At 36.6% G+C, this 16,568-nt stretch overlaps 1 protein-coding gene and 1 pseudogene across 1 annotated transcript in view; one reads left to right on the top strand and one right to left on the bottom strand.

Moving 5' to 3' along the window:
• Window positions 1-16,568, bottom strand: part of REV3L (REV3 like, DNA directed polymerase zeta catalytic subunit) — a 180,687-nt gene that overhangs the window by 133,174 nt on the left and 30,945 nt on the right. The window lies entirely within an intron of this gene.
• Window positions 10,837-10,937, top strand: LOC120245258 (annotated as a pseudogene).

The following is a 16,568-nucleotide window of genomic DNA, read 5'->3' as shown; positions in this document are numbered from 1 at the left end:
TCTCCTTTCATTTGTAAATAATGCTTTGGAGTTTCACATTATTCATGCCATTTTATTTCTTCAACTAAAGTATATATATTATTTAGAACCATTGGCTTTAAGTTACCAATCCCATATTACTAACAGAATTATATCCTTCAAACACCAGATGTTTCAAAGGTCTATTTTTTATACATTTGTCTAGTATATCTTTGTATTTCCAGTGCTAAACATGATTGGTTTCCTCATTTTTTTTTTAAGTTTATTTCCTTTGAGACTGTGTGCATATGCACACAAGAGGGGGAGAGGCAGAGAGAGAGGGAGAGAGAGAATACAAAGCAGGTTCTGCACTGTCAGTGCAGAGCCTGACACGGCTCAATCTCACGAACCGTGAGATCATGACCTGAGCCTAAATCAAGACTTGTATACAACTGACTGAGCCATCCAAGTGCCATTTGTTTCTTCATAAATTCTCTGTGTAGGCATAAATTCTCTGTTCTTTAAATACTTTGTGAAAGCCCAGTGTTAGGTGCTAGACCATAGGCTGCTCATAATCACAGTCCCTGAACTCATGAACTTTTTACATTCTACTCAGAGATAAAGATGAGTAAATAGGCAATTATAGCATGTCAATTCTATATCCAAAAGTATCTAACTCAGATTTGTGAGAATATAGAAAGGCTTCTCAGAGGAAGCAACAGAAGAGCAAAGTGAGGAGTGTTGCAGTATAGACAAAAACCTGAAAGCAAATGAGAACAGACATGGCCTGGAAAAATGTAGTTAGGAAGAAGCATAAAGTTCAATGGAGAGAAAGGCAAAATGTGTATGTGTGTATATGCGGGCATGTGTAGATTCTGTGACCTGTGTGGATTTCCATTTTTTAAAGTTCCCTTTAAACTTTGTGGACACATTGTAGAAATGCTAGGGACAGAACTTTAATAGGAAAATTGGTTTCGGGGGCTGTTGAAGTAAATTCAGGAGAGAGAAGTCAGTAGAGATGGAGAAAACCTCAAGAAGGATTTAGAGCACAGAATTTAGAGGTAACCAACTGAAACTTGGGAGTAAGGCAAAAGAAAAAGAATCAAGATAAGGCAAATTTTTGGTTTAGCCAACTGGACAGATGTGACTGTTTTTCAAAGAAAACTAAGAAGGAAGAGTAGGCTGATTTTTATTTTGAATTTGTGGAATTTTACATGTTCACAGAATTTCCAAATGGAGATTTACATTAAGCATAATTAGGTACACAGATAAAGAGCTTAAGAGGGAGATGTGGGAGATGTCTTCTAGAGAAGACAGATTTGGAAGTCTAAATAATGGATGGGTAAAAACTGCTCAAGAGAATACAAAGACAAGAGAAGGAGCATAGATCAGAAATTTGAGGAATACTAATATTTAAGGGAGGAATAAAGGATTTCAATTTATATGGGATATGAGAGAATGAGCCCCTGAGAGGGCTGCCAGGCAAGTATATTAGTAATGGAATCAGAGGGCAACATTAGAAATGCATAAGAGAAACATAAGCAATGATTGGCTGGATCAGAGACTTGAAGCAGGATGCAGATAAAAGTATATAGAAATGGCAAGAGATATTTCCAGAATGGCAGAGGAAGAACCTTTCAAATCCACTCCTCTCCATAAAAGCAACAGGAACACTGGCAAATTCTGTCAAAATTAACTTTTTTCAGCTCTTTGGAAATTAACTAAAAGGCTTGCAACAGTCCAAGGGGTGTTTATTCAAGAAAGCCAGTTTACTCAAGAAATCTTAGCAAGAAGAACAAACTTTGTGGTACTCTCACTTGCCCTAATCCAATCCCCTCCGCTCCCCAGCTCCAGAGCAAAAGGCTGATCACCAGAAAACTGTCACCATTTGACCTGCCTGGCAGCTCACTGAAAAGCTCCATTCTCAGGACTTGTCTTTATTTGATCAGACTCAGAACTCACTTCATGTGTACAGACAGTTCCATATGCAACATATTTGTGGAAAACAATCAGCAGCAATTGTTTAACATTACAGTTGTCTGAGGGAGTTTTACCAGTTGCAGCTAACAAGAGGCTAAACAAAAACTTAGAAGGAAAACTGAGGACTGACATAGTCCTGGGAATTCATAAGGCTATGCATGGATGTGTGGAGCTATGCTCAGGAAGAGCTGAGAAGGTGCTAATCTCTCAAGAGTGACTGACCTGGAGGCTTTGCACCAACACACATGCATATAGAGCTCTTCAATACTTGATCTTAGCCAAAAGGACGAGAAGTGATAGAGAGCTCTTCAACAAAAGCTGGAAGGAGATCTATTAGCTCAAGACATTTAAAGGAATTTCTGAACAATAAGTTAGCTAAACAGGGATTTCAAAAAGAACATAGACTGTATAGAATTAACTCAGGAAAGTCACTAAAGAAACAACATCATCAACAGAACAAAAACAAATCATGAGTTAGGGAGAAATATGACTTCCTCAGCTGTCATATTGCTCAAAACGTCTAGTTCCAACATAAGACATACAAAGAAAAAGAGAATGGCCCACACACACTGGGAAAAGGAAGTCAATAGAAACTGTCCCTGAAGAAGCCCAGATCTTACTAGACAAAGACTTTAAACCAGCTATTAAAAATATTTCAAAGAACAGGGGCGCCCGGGTGGCTTAGTCGGTTAAGCGTCCGACTTTCGCTCAGGTCATGATCTCGTGGTTCGTGGGTTCGAGCCCCGCGTCGGGCTCTGTGCTGACTGCCAGCTCAGAGCCTGAAGCCTGTTTCAGTCTGTGACTCCCTCTCTCTCTGACCCTCCCCTGCTCATGCTGTCTCTCTCTCTCTCCTAGAAATAAATAAAACATTAAAAAAAATTAAAAAAAAAATATTTCAAAGAACAAAAGGAGATCATGTCTAAAGAATTAAAGGAAAGTTTGAGAATCATGTCTTACATAATAGAAAATATAAATAGAAAGAAATTATAAATGAGAATCAGAAATTTTGATGTTGAAAAGTACAATAATTCTATTGTACTAAAATTGTACTAAAGACAGTCAAGAACATATTTGAACCGGCAGAAGTATCCATGAACTTGAAGACAGGTTAGCTAATTTGAGGAACAAAAAAGAAAAAGAATGACAAAATATTAACAGAGCCTCAGAGATCTATGGAATTCCATCAAGGATACCAATATATACATAATATAAGCTTCAGCAGCAGAAGAGAGAAAAGGATGGAAAGAATGTTTGAATTTTTTTACAATGTTTTATTTATTTCTGAGAGAGAGAGAGAGAGAGAGAGAGAGAGAGAGAGAGAACGTGAGCAGGGGAGGGTCAGAGAGAGGAGGAGACACAGAATCGGGAGCAGGCTCCAGGCTCTGAGCTAGCTGTCAGCACAGAGCCCGACATGGGGCTCGAACCCATGAGCTGTGAGATCATGACCTGAGCTGAAGTCGGACGCTCAACAGACTGAGTCACCCAGGCGCCCCTGGAAAGAATATTTGAAAAAAGAATGGCAAAAAATCCCCAAATTTGATGGAAAATATTAATCTGCATATCTAAGAAGCTTAGTAAATTGCAAGCAGAAGAAATTCAGAGATCCATGCCAAGATGCATCATAACCAAACTGCTAAAAGACAAAAAGAAAATCTTGAAAGTGGCAAAAGAGGGGCACCTGGGTGGCTCAGTCAGTTAAGTATCAGGCTTTGGTTCAGGCCATGGTCTCATGTTTGTGAGTTCAAGCCCCGCATCTGCACTGTTAGTGCAGAGCCCGTTTGGAATTCTCTCTCTGTCCCTCCATCTCTCAAAAGAAAGTAAAGTGGCAAAAGAAAAGCATTTTATCATGTACAAAATTTCCTCATTAAGATCAAGAACTAACTTCTCATTAGTACCCACGGAGGCCAGTGGCATAAGAGTCAAAGTGATGAAAGAAAAAGACTACTAACCAAAAATTCTGTAACTAGCAAAACTACCGTGTAAAAACAAAGGAGACCTGGGTAAGGCGGGAAGGAAAAAGAAATCAAGACATTCCCAACTAAATGAAAACTGAGAGAACTTGTCACTAGAGGACCTGACCTGTAAAAAATATTAAAGGGAATTTCATTTCAGGCTAAAATGCAAAGACAATAGGTAGTAACTTAAATCCACACTAAGCAATAAAGAGTACCAGTAAAGGTAACTACATAGGTAAACAAAAAAGATAATAAACACTTATTTTTATAATTCTTTCCTTCTATGTCACTTAAGACACGTGCCTAAAATAATAATTGTAAAATTGTGTTGAGAGGTTTATAATGTGTAATGATGTAATCTGCATGAATGATGTTATAATGGAGCAAAATTTTCATATACTACAGGATACTGAAACAAACAAAATTAAAAAAAAATAAAAATAAAGACACAGTTCAGGGGTCTGGGTGACTCAGTAGGTTAAGCGTCCAACTCTTGACTTTGGCTCAGGTAATGATCTCATGGTTTGCAGGATTGAGCCCCATGCTGGACTCTCTACTGACAGCACTGAGACTGCTTGAGATTCTCTCTTCTCCCTCTCTGCCCCTTCCTTCTCAAAATAAATAAACTTAAACAAAAATACAGTGCAGTTTTCATAAAACATGGCCCTGACTGGGGGTCAACTATTTCAACTAGAGCTCAACTGAAAAAAAGTGATCAGTGTCTAGTCTCTCTCTATATTTTAAGTTTATTTATTTTGAGAAAGGCAGAGACAGTGTGAGCAGTGTAGAACCTGATGTGGGGCTCCGTCTCACAATCCATGAGATCATGACCTTAGCTGAAATCAAGAGTCAGATGCATAGCCGAATGAGCCACCCAGGTGCCCCTATGTCTATGTACAAGGAAATTTTGCCTAAAAAAGGCTTTAATCTCATACCTTTGCTTCAAAACTTAATTCCCATGTACAACGCAACTTCACTGTCTTCATTTCCCTACCTACAGCATGAGTTCCTTGAAAACATGCACCATGTCTTTTTATTCTTCCTACTCTCAGTGCCTAGCAGAGAGCCTAGAATACAGTGGGTATTTGATACATGTTGGATAAGCATGTGTGGCTTAATAAAATATATATATATTTGGTCTTTGTGCCCAATTCTTGGCACAAAAATTCTCCTAAAACCCTTGGTATTTCCTGAGTGACAGGATATCTTTGGTTATTAATATGGACTCCTTTCTATTACAATGGAATTTATACTAATGAGGTGACTCTTGACGGGCTATTTAGATAGCTTCAGAACAGGGACTGGTTGCCAGAGGAATCAACCATATCATTACAGGATTGGTATTTTCAACCCCATTTCCCACACACCACCTCACCTCCAGGGAGGGAAGGACTTAAGATTTAGTTCAATCATAAACAGCCAGTGATTCGATCAATCATGCCCGTGTAATGAAACTTCAACAGAAACTCTTGAACAATGAAGTTTGGGAAAGCTTCATGGTTGGTGCTCAGGACCCTTCTTAACTTTGCCCTATGTATGTCTTCATCTGACTATTCATTTGTATACTTTATAATAAATTGTGCAAACACAGGGTTTTCCTGAGTTCTAGAAGTTACTCTAGCAATTTATTGAACCTAGGGGTTGAGAGAACCCCCAAATTTGTAATTGGCCAGGCAGAAGTACAGGTAGCCTGGGTATTGAATTGTGGCTGGCATCTGAAGTGGGGGCAATCTTGTGGAATTGATCCCTTATCCTGTGGAGTCTACACTAATTTCGAGTAGTGTTATAACTGAACTGAATTACAGAACACCCACAGGTGATGTTAGAGAACTGACAGTTTGTTGTTGGAAAACCAACATAACAGGATGTCTTTCCACTTAGTCTAGTAGAAAAATTGGACCACTTTTATTTTTTCTCCTCACAATTTCTTTTCAAAACCTAACAAAGATATTTATAATGTTCTCCTACCTTCCCTTATTTGCAAGGGGACTAGAAGGGATTGAATTAGGGATCAACTTTCCATAATAAACAACAATAAACTAACCAACAGTAAAATATAACAAACATTTTTAAGATTAACGTGTCAAGAATGTGATGAAATGACATGTCCAAAGTTCATATGTACTTTAGTTTGCAATTATTATTATAGAAAGGAAACTAGTAATTACTTTGTCCTTCACAGTGACTGGGCACCTCAGTTTGGGTACTACTTAAAGGCTCACACAATATGGTATACCATCACATACTTCTAAAAAGTATAGCTTTAAAAAACTACACTGTAACAGTGCTTTCAAACCAGAATCTCACCAAGAAAATGTTTACTTTTCAGACTAAATGTCATAAAAATAACTAGTATCTATTAATTTTTGCAAAAATTAAAATTCTGGCTTATAAAACAAATATTGTTTTGGGGCTCCTGACTGGCTCATTCAGTAATATGACTCTTAATCTCAGGGGCGTGAGATCAAGCCCCACACTGGGCGTGGAACCTACTTAAAAACAAAAACCAAAAAACATAAAAGCAAATACTGTTTTAATTTCAGAGGTTTTACAGCCAGTATGGTCACACATATTAATCTTTGTGGTATTTCACTGAAAGGTAAGTAATTCAAGGTGTTAAAGTAAAATTAATAATCTGATTAATATTTGAAAATTTACCTCTGGTGATTTAAAACAGTATTAACAGGGGTGCCTGGGTGGCTCAGTTAGTTGAGCTCAGGTCATAATCTCATGGTTTGTGAGTTCGAGCCCTCCATTGGGCTCACTGTTGTCAGCATGGACCCTGCTTCGGATCCTCTGTCCCCACCTCTCTCTGCCCCTTTCTAGTTTGTGCTCTCTCAGAAATAAACAAACATTTGAAATAAATAAGTAAATAAAAATAAAACACTATTAATAGCTAATCAAGATGAAATTACTGCTATCCAGTCAAATCTGTATATAAATGCCTGAATTTTCTTTCAAAGACATATAAATAAAATATTACAGGCAACTTAAATTATGCAAATCTATTAAACTGCACAACCACTTTATGGTAGCTGAACACTGGAGAACCTTTAAACTTTACCTATCTACATGAAAGTAAAAGGACAATACACTGAATGAGAGATATAAAAATCTTGTTTGATAAGACTTACAACTCAGTAATAAAGAGACAACCCAATTTTAAAATGGACAGGACAAAGGATTTGAATAGACATTTCTCCAGGAAGATATAAAAATGGCCCATAAGTACAGGAAAAGATGCTCAACGTCAGTAGTCATCAATGAAATGCAAATCAAAACCACAATGAAATACACTTCACAACCACTAGACAGCTATAATCAAAAAGTCAGACAATAACAAGTATTGTAGAGAAACTAGAAACCTCATCTACTAGTGGTGAGAATGTTAAATGGTATAGCTGCCTTGGAAAATAGGCTAGTAGGTCCTCAAAAGATTAAACAAAGTTATCATATGACCAGCAATTCTATTCCTACATATATATAGCCCAAGATAAATGAAAATATACACCCACACAAAAAAATGGTACATGAAGGCTCATTATAGTAGTTTTCATAATAGCTAAAAGGTGGTAATAACCCAAATGTCCGTCAACTGATGAATGGATAAATATAATATGGAACATCTATACAATGGTGTTATTGTTATTCAGCCATATTAATGGAATGAAGTACTAACAGATGGTATAACATAGATGAATAGGGAAATTTATAAACTACATCTGAATAAAGCTCTTACATAATTTTTTAACCTATCCATACTCATGGGTTTTTTTTTTTTTGAGGTCTCTAATAAGAAGACCTAATTTTGGATATACGATTAGAGTCAATGCATACATTAAAATGAATTATTGTATTTGCATCATAGAAATTATGAATATACTGAGAGATGAAACTTAGCCACTAAACAACTTATATATCTTTATTTCCATTTAATGATGCATTAAGTATACTATTTTAAACCTTCAATCACATTAAGATATGTTGTCAAATTACAGACAGATGCTGTACTTAAAGTGATCATTACCAAAAACAGATAAAAAATTAAAGATTAAGAACTGTCAATGTAAGAAAGTTTTTCAAACAGTAAAACTTTCAGGCTTTACTTAATAACAATAAAACTAAACTACCAAACATACTTAATATTTGTTCTGTCTAAAGGCAGAAGCAGCATAGCCTCTTCCCACCCGTTAAACGCCCCCCCCCCCCAAATATCACACAACTTTGTATATGGAAGTTTTCTTAGGACTATGTTTAGTTACCTAACAGTACCAGACTGATATGGCCAATTAGTTCTACTAAACATAAAATTGGTTACATGGGGGCCTGAATAAGGCAGTTATATCATGAAAATTAGAATTCCAAAATGTTAGACAAGAACATTGCTGAATTTATCAAACACAATGAAAACGCGAAGTCAATGGAACACCATCTTTAAGTATTAAAAGAAAAACTATTTTTTAAATGGTTGCTTTAGAGTTTATAGTATACATTTAATCTACATCCATGGTCAAATAACATTATACTGCTGTTTCATGGGTAGTTGCTTTAAAACACTATTCCAAATTCCTCTCTCCTGTCCCTTCTAACATTGCTATCTAATTTCACTTATCTATACGCTATAATTACCCAATACACTGTTCCTATTATTTTGAAGTTATCTATTACACCAGTTAAGAATAAGAAAACCAAAGGGTTTATTTTACCTTCGTTTATTCCCTCTCTAACTTTCCTTTTCTCTGAAGAATTTAACATTTCTTGCAAGGCAAGTTAACAGTTCTTGTTCACAACAGTTTTCTTCAATTTTTGTCTGAGAAACTTTTTGGTTTCCCTTCACTTTTGAAAGATCATTTCAATGTATACAGAATTCTACATTGATTTTTTTCTTTCACCACTACGTATTTCACTTTTCTTTCTTCTTGCTTGTATGGTTTGTGAAGAGAAGTCCAATGTAATTCCTAACCTTCTTCCTGTATAGGTAAGGTGTTTCTTCCCCCCTCTGGATTCCTTCAAGATTTTTTCCCGGTCTTAGGTTTTCTGCAGTTTGTATATGATACGTCTAGGTGTAGATTTGGTAGTAGATATATTTGGTGTCCTCTGAGCTTCCTGGATTGGTGGTTTGGAGTCAGTCATTAATCCTAGAAAATTCTCAGCCATTATTACTTCAAATATTTCTTTTGCTCCTTCCTCTCTCTTTCTGATGAGCCAGCCTATCAAAGGCATTCTTCACTTGTTACAGTGCTTTTGATTTCTAGTATTTTCTTTTGATTCTTAGAATTTGAATCCCAATGCTTACATTACCCATCTGTTCTTACATGTTATACACTTTTGCCATTAGATCCCTTAGCATATTGGTCACAGTTATTTTAAATTCTTCTGACAATTCCAAAATCTCTGCTATGTATCACTAGGAATTAGGTTGAATTTACAGTATAAAATTTCCTCAAATGTCCTTGTGGGTTTTTTTTAAAAGTTTATTTATTTTGAGAGAAAGAGCACACAAGCAGGGGAGGGACAGAGAGAGAGGGAGAGGGATAATCCCAAGCAGGCTCTGCACTGTCAGCACAGAGCCCAGTGTGGGGCCTGAGCTCATGAACCATCAGATCATGACCTGAGCTGAAATCAAGAGTTAGATGCTTAATTGAATAAGTCACTCAGGGGTCCCTAATGTCCTTATCTCTTCTTGTTGTCTTTGGGTTTCCCTAGAAACTCCCTAAAGTGCAATCTTCATAGTTCTTTCATCTATAATCCTTTATTATTACACAGGAGCCCTGTTGATGTGGTGGTAAAATGTAGAGGGAAAGGAAGTATTCCATAATCCTATAATGAGATCGGAGTCTTTTAGTGGGTCTGTAGCCCTGGCTGTGGCTTTTCAAAGTACCTCTCCATCTTTTTTTCCCCTCTTAGATGAGACAGCAAGATTAGAAAGGAAGTTTGTTTCCCCAAGTTTGGTTAGGCTCTAGTAGTTTCCCTTTTGGGCAGGGAGAGAACAGAATGCTGCGAGCATATTTCAACATGGTTACTATTCATCTCCTGCTGGAGGCATGAGGAAATACCCGCCCCCCAATCTTAACTGTGAGAATCTGGTGGAGCTTGTGGAGGAAAAACTTACAAAAGTTTGGGAGCCCTCTGAAAACTGGACCCCCAGGAGTTTTTAACTATCAAGCTAATCCACACTCAGCTTCTGGCTGGTCATCAGTCACAGTTTTCCTACTACTTCCTAGTTTCATTAGCTTATGCTCCCAGCAAGCTGTGATTCTTTGTATTCACCTGTCTCTCCAGTTAGGGGGGCATTAGTTTACTCTGTGACCTCAGTTCTCTGATGTATCTAAGAAGAATTGTTGCCTTTTAAGTTTGTTCAACTTTGTTCCTATTTTAAGGACAAGAGTGGGGACTTTTAATTTCTTTCATGTCTGAGTGGAAACCAGAATTTTTATGTCCTTGTGATGTATTCCCATCATTCCTTGTACACTTTTTAATTTTCTGGAACAATAAGATGTATCAGGTTCATCTTGTAGTTTTCTCAAGGGAGTCTTGGTTACTTTTAGCAGAGAATACTGTTTAGAAATGGATGCAAAGTGTGCTCATTGCTTATGGGAGTATCATTACTTCTAGAATCTCTAAGCACGCACTGAGAAGTTTATATATTTATATACATATACACACCCTATGTGTATTTCTCTATCCACCCAATCTTCTCTGGATACGGTAAAAACTGACTTCATACTCATACCTCCAATTCCAACCCAACACTCCGGAGACATTCTAGTTATCCTTATATCCATGCTTTTCTCTTGTCCAACAGAGAGAAACCTGGCTCTCATTTTCCTAATATATTTACTCATTTGCACAATCCTAAAAAAACATAAAAAGTAGTTTCAGAACTACTATCCACTACCACTAAGAAAAGCACATATACTGACTAAAATTCAGTATTTGTGTAGTGCTTATTTTGGCAGCACCTATGCTAAAATTGGAATGATAAGGAGAAAATTAGCATGGCCCCCATGCAAGGATGATTGGCAATAATTGTTTACTCTTCCTATGGAGGGGGGAGGAGTGGTAAATTTTCCAGATAATGAAACACACAAATACTAACTACACCTTATTAATTTTGACAAATGTGTGTATGTTTATTAAGTTATGGAACATTTTCCATTTTCACCACCCCAAAAATTCCCTTGTACTGCTTTTCAGTCAATCCTCACCTCCAGTGAGGCAATCAGTGTTCTGATTGCCCACAATCGTTTTGTCTAGCACTTCATAAAAAATGGAATCACACTGTATAATATTCTTTTGTGCCTGAATCCTTTTGCAGTACTGTGATGTTAATATTCATCCAGGATGTCACATGTATCAATAATTCGTTCCTTTTTGTTGTTCCATAGTAACTTTGTATATGTATATATCAGTTTGTTCACCCATTTTATATATAAGAGATTCAAAGTACCTAAGTCACACAGTTAATTGGATGAGAAGAATTCCAAGGACTTCAGAACTATAATAAGTACTTTAAACTCTTGATCCTTAGTGTGGTGTTTTTACTTTACCAAAGCACCACTTCAAACAAATTTTTAAAATAACAAAAACTCCAGAGATATATTTTTTATCATATAAATTTAGTGACTTACAAGGAACTGCCTACATATAATCACATTACAGATGTAATATTTAAAAGAATCACCACTGTGATATTTTCAATAAATTCTTAGTAGGAAATGAAAAATATCCTAAATTAAAAGGTCATTGAATCAAATATTTTTAAATCTTTAAGAATATCTGTACAGTTAACAACACTGACATTTCTTCCATAATCAATCCATACTCCTTCCTAATCCTTACTTCTGCCAATGCTGATTTCAAATTTACCTGGCATTTCTCAAATATCTCTTAAACATTTATCTTATTTTTAGTCTTAAATGAAAGTAATTTGTATATTCATTAATGTCTTCAGTTTAAACTTATTAACTACCAAAAAGAATACTCTCTTAACTCTAACATTTCTAAGCAATTTTTAGCCTTCTGAGTCTCTCAAGTCTGTCAAATCACCCATTTTTAATTCCCTACTTAGAAAACCTATCAAATCTGTCTCTCCTTAAAACATAATAAAAGACAGTTCTTCAACCCACAATGTTTAAGTTCCTTCTCAAACTACAATTAACTTAGTAACTCCGATCTAAGGATGATAATTTTTCTGTAGTATGAAATGCTCCTACTTTCCCCTAATCAAAGTTTACGGTAGCGCCATTCAACATGACCGTAAGTCACTGCCACAGACTGAAGGGTCAAGAGAACACCAAGAAGGAGACTGCTATTAGGTTGGGATGTCCCACCACCTCCTGTTGCCCCAAACATACATACCCTACATCTTGGCCCAGTCTCGATGAACTTCCTTAACATGAGGTAATGGAGAATTTGAGGTCTCCTCCTCAAAATATATGAATGAATCTATGGATCTATTATATTTGATGTAAGCCCACTGTATAACAGTTCCCCTCTAATAGGTTTCTAGAGCTCTCAGGTATTCCAAAACAACATCCATCTCATAAGAACATGGTGAACTATAAAGTGCACCTTAAAGTACTGAGCACCTGAAGATGCTATTTTAATTTGAAATGCTTCCACAAATTAGGGGTTATTATCCTAATTATCCTAACATGAGAACAGATTAACTTTACACCTAATCTACCTTATATATGATAACCCATGATCTTAGTCTATAACACAAATAAGGTATATGAGATTAATGGATTTATCTTATTTCATTTATAAGCCACAATCCTTAGCTCATAATTTATATGAAATAAAATGTCAATTACTATTTTCAGTGAAGAAAATGAAAAGTTTAAGATGTAATCAGAGCACTGAATAGAACTCTAAAACAAAACTTCCCAATATCAGTCATTACCATCAAGGACAAATGACGGTTTCATTATTAACAGCTATGACAAAGACAGCTGTCTAGAATTTGGCTTCACCTTTTGGTTTTAGCTTCTGAAAATTCCTGTGAACTTCTACTTTCATTAAAATTTTTGTTATAGCCAAGATAACACGTCTAAAGAGCTAGACTCCACATCTAATGAAATTAGACTTCTTTGAAAGAAAAAAAAATGCCAGGCCTGTAAGGTTACCTGCTCATGTTTCCTTTTTGCTCTCAGAAAAACTTTACTAAGTAGGTTAATGTTTAAGGCATACTTACCCCAACTGGCAGAGAATGTAATAATTTACATCCTACTTCTTCCCTATAAATATAGTGGCCAAAATAAGGGAGATTTATGGAAGGCAATGATTAATCCAGAGAACAACTTGAGTAGTCAGGCAACTGATCATATCATCTTCAAGAATTTTAACTGAAGATAATAAGATGGAAACGAGAAAAGAACATAAGTTCTTGGTACACAGCAAACTGCCTTGAAAGGGAAGGAAAAATAGAAACTTTTGACCCCAGTTAAAGCATCAATGAGAATATACTTCTATCTGAAGGTTAAAAAAAAAAAAAAGTGTTAAGAATGCAGGTAAAGAGGCGCCTGGGTGGCTTAGTCGGTTAAGCGTCCGACTTTCGTTTAGGTCATGATCTCGCAGTTCGTGGGTTCGAGCCCCACATCGGGCTCTGTGCTGACTGCCAGCTCAGAGCCTGGAGCCTATTTCGGAGTCTGTGTCTCCCTCTCTCTCTGACCCTCCCCTGCTCACGCTGTCTCTCTCTCTCTCTCCTAGAAATAAATAAAAATATTAAAAATAAATAAAAATAAAAAAAACTTTATAAAAAAAAGAATGCAGGTAAAATAAAGAAAAGACAATTAAAGGTAGTAAATAAATTTAGAAACCGGATTATTACAGTTACGCTTACAAAGAAAGTATCGTTTAAAAATACTTTCTTGCCTATTGTTCTAAGGAAATTAGGAGAATAAACTATCAACCATACATTTTTACTGAACACCTAGTACATAAATGGTTTTGTATAAGTAATGTGGATTTTTAAAATGAATTAAATATAGTCTCCCACCCAATCCCTAACTGGGGATAGGCACTGGGGCACAAAGACACATATAAAACAGAACAGAAGTGGGACACAAAATGCCCAGGGAGCCTAGAGAAGAGAGAAATTATTTAGAATGGGAGTGTGGCAAAAAAAAGATTTCACAAAAGTGCTATTTGCACTGGACTTTAGATGGGCAGGAATTTAATAGGCAAAGACAGAAAAAGGTAAATCAAGAAAAAATGGAATAATATAAGAAAGCATGGGAGTTAGGAAAAAGTGGAGGATATAGTCAGGAAAATCCAAGTATCTAAGTGGGGCTAGAATACAGGGTTCATGGTAAAGAGAAAAATGAGAAAAGAAAGCCTAGAGGGGCGCCTGGGTGGCTCAGTCAGTTAAGTGTCCAACTCTCTGTTTCACCTCAGGTCATGATCTCACAGTTTGTGAGTTCAAGCCGAACACCTCTAGTTCTGCACTGACAGTGTAGAGCCTGCTTGGGATTCTCTCTCTCCCTCTCTCTCTGCCCCTCCCCTGCTCACACAGTCTGTCTCTTTCAAAATAAATAAATAAACTTAAAAAAAAAAAAGAAAAGCCAGGAAAGGTGGATTGAAAGAGACTGAGGAAGTCCCTAAACATTACACAAAAAATTCATTTTTAGCAGTGGGGATTCAAATTATTTTGAGCCTTAGAGGCACACATAATCTAGGTTCTTACTATCAGATGAGCCTGTGTTCGAATTATATTTCACTTTTACAACTGTTACCTTGCAGCCATCAATCACCAACTCTCCTGCAAGATTTAGAATTAGAATAAATGCAGAAGTGAGTTAAACACTAAATTTTAAAGCAGATCCAGCTGTTCAATGGTCAACATTATTATAGATAAGTAGGGTGACCATATAATTTGTCATCTAAACTAGGATCTTTCAGAATAAAGGGAGGGCACTATTAATAACTATGCTAGTATAAATTAGGAACATCCCAAGCAAACGGGGGTGGATGGTTAACCTCGTTATCAAAACTCCCAAAATCAAAGGGACTCTTTACTTTTTCTGTCTTAGATTCTCTTCAACAGGAAACTCCTACTATTGAGCAGGAGGAGAATCTAGTATATGATACTGAGATTACTGGCTATGGCATTTTAAAGAGATAAGCACACATTAAAAATTAAGAACAGATCTATTCTTTTTATAGTAACAGAGACTTGAAGGGTGAATAACTTCATGCAAATCTGTCAAAGACTTCTTTACCTTAACGAACAACAATCATGAAGACAGAGGAACAACATTCTGATTACTAACCTCACAAGCACATTTAGACTCAGATGGTATTCCTGGAATTTGTGTTTAATTTCTTATTTGAAAACAAATTAATTTTCAACTATAACAACCATCTCAAAGCATATTACTTTTTGTTTTAATACACTACAAGAGAAAAAATGTTTTTACTGCTAAAATTACAGAAAACACTTGATGGTTTGCAAAAGACTGTTATGTGGGTAGTTGCAACACTTGGCCTTTAACCTCTTGCCAAATACCACATCACATGTGTTCTGAATCACCAGTAAACCCAGATGCCCTTATAGGCGATATTTCAAATCCATCCAGAAATTAAGAGACAAAACAACATGGTCTTCATGAATGAAGAACATCTAAAAGAAAGAGTGGTCGGGGGGGGGGGGGGGGGAGAAAGAGAGAGAGAGAGAAAGAAAGAAAAACAAAGGGAAAGAGAAAGAAAGAGAAAGGAAGAATCAAGTGAACCAAGAATTTCTAATATCAGGACATTAGGACAATATTTAACTTCTTTCTTTTTAATGTTTATTAATAAAATTTTTAAAAATGTTTATTTTTGAGAGACAGTATGAGAGGAGAGGGGCAGAGAAAGAGGGAGACACAGAATATGAAGCAGACTACAGGTTTTGAGCTGTCAGCATAGACAGCCCGATGTGGGGCTCAAACTCATGAACGGTGAGATCATGACATGAGCCAAAGTAGGATGTCCAACTGACTGAGCCAACCAGGTGCCTCTTACGTATTTTTTGAGAGACAGAGCATGAGTGGAGAAGGGGCAGAGAGAGAGAGAGAAAGAGAGAGAGACAGAGAGAGAGAGGGAGACATGGAATCTGAAGCAGGCTCTGCACAGAGCCTGACGCAGGGCCTGAACTCATGAACCATGAGATCATGACCTGAGCCAAAGTTGGAAACTTAACTAACCGAGCCACCCAGGTGCCCCTAATTTAACTTCTCTCTAAATATTCATTCTGATCAAAGTCTAAGACCTGATAAAGAAGGTCTTGGCACTACAAAAATAAGTCAAACTTTTGATATTAAAAAATATTTTTATTCACCTATTCCAGGGGTTGGCCAACTTTTTCCCTAACAGGACAAATAGTAAATTTTTTAGCCTTTGTGAGCCACAGAGTCTCTTGCAACTATCCACCTCTCTATTTCTATTTTATGTTTTTTGGAGAGAGAGAGAGACAAAGTATTATACACTTAGTATGGAGCCCAATGCAGGCAGGGTTTGATCTAGTAATCCTGGGATGATGACCTGAATCAGAATCAACAGTTGGATGCTCAACCAACTGAGCCACCCAAGCATCCCTATCCATATCCTTTTGAAGCACAACAGTACCTACAGATATGAAAATGAGTGGAAAGGGCTGTGATCCAGTAAAACTTTACTTACAATAACAAGTGG

This window comes from Hyaena hyaena, unplaced genomic scaffold (assembly GCF_003009895.1).
Source record: "Hyaena hyaena isolate Hyena2069 unplaced genomic scaffold, ASM300989v1 scaffold_412, whole genome shotgun sequence".
NCBI classification, from domain to species: domain Eukaryota; kingdom Metazoa; phylum Chordata; class Mammalia; order Carnivora; family Hyaenidae; genus Hyaena; species Hyaena hyaena.
The sequence above is the reverse complement of the archived record's forward strand: the minus strand, read 5'-3'. Positions and strand labels throughout refer to the sequence as shown.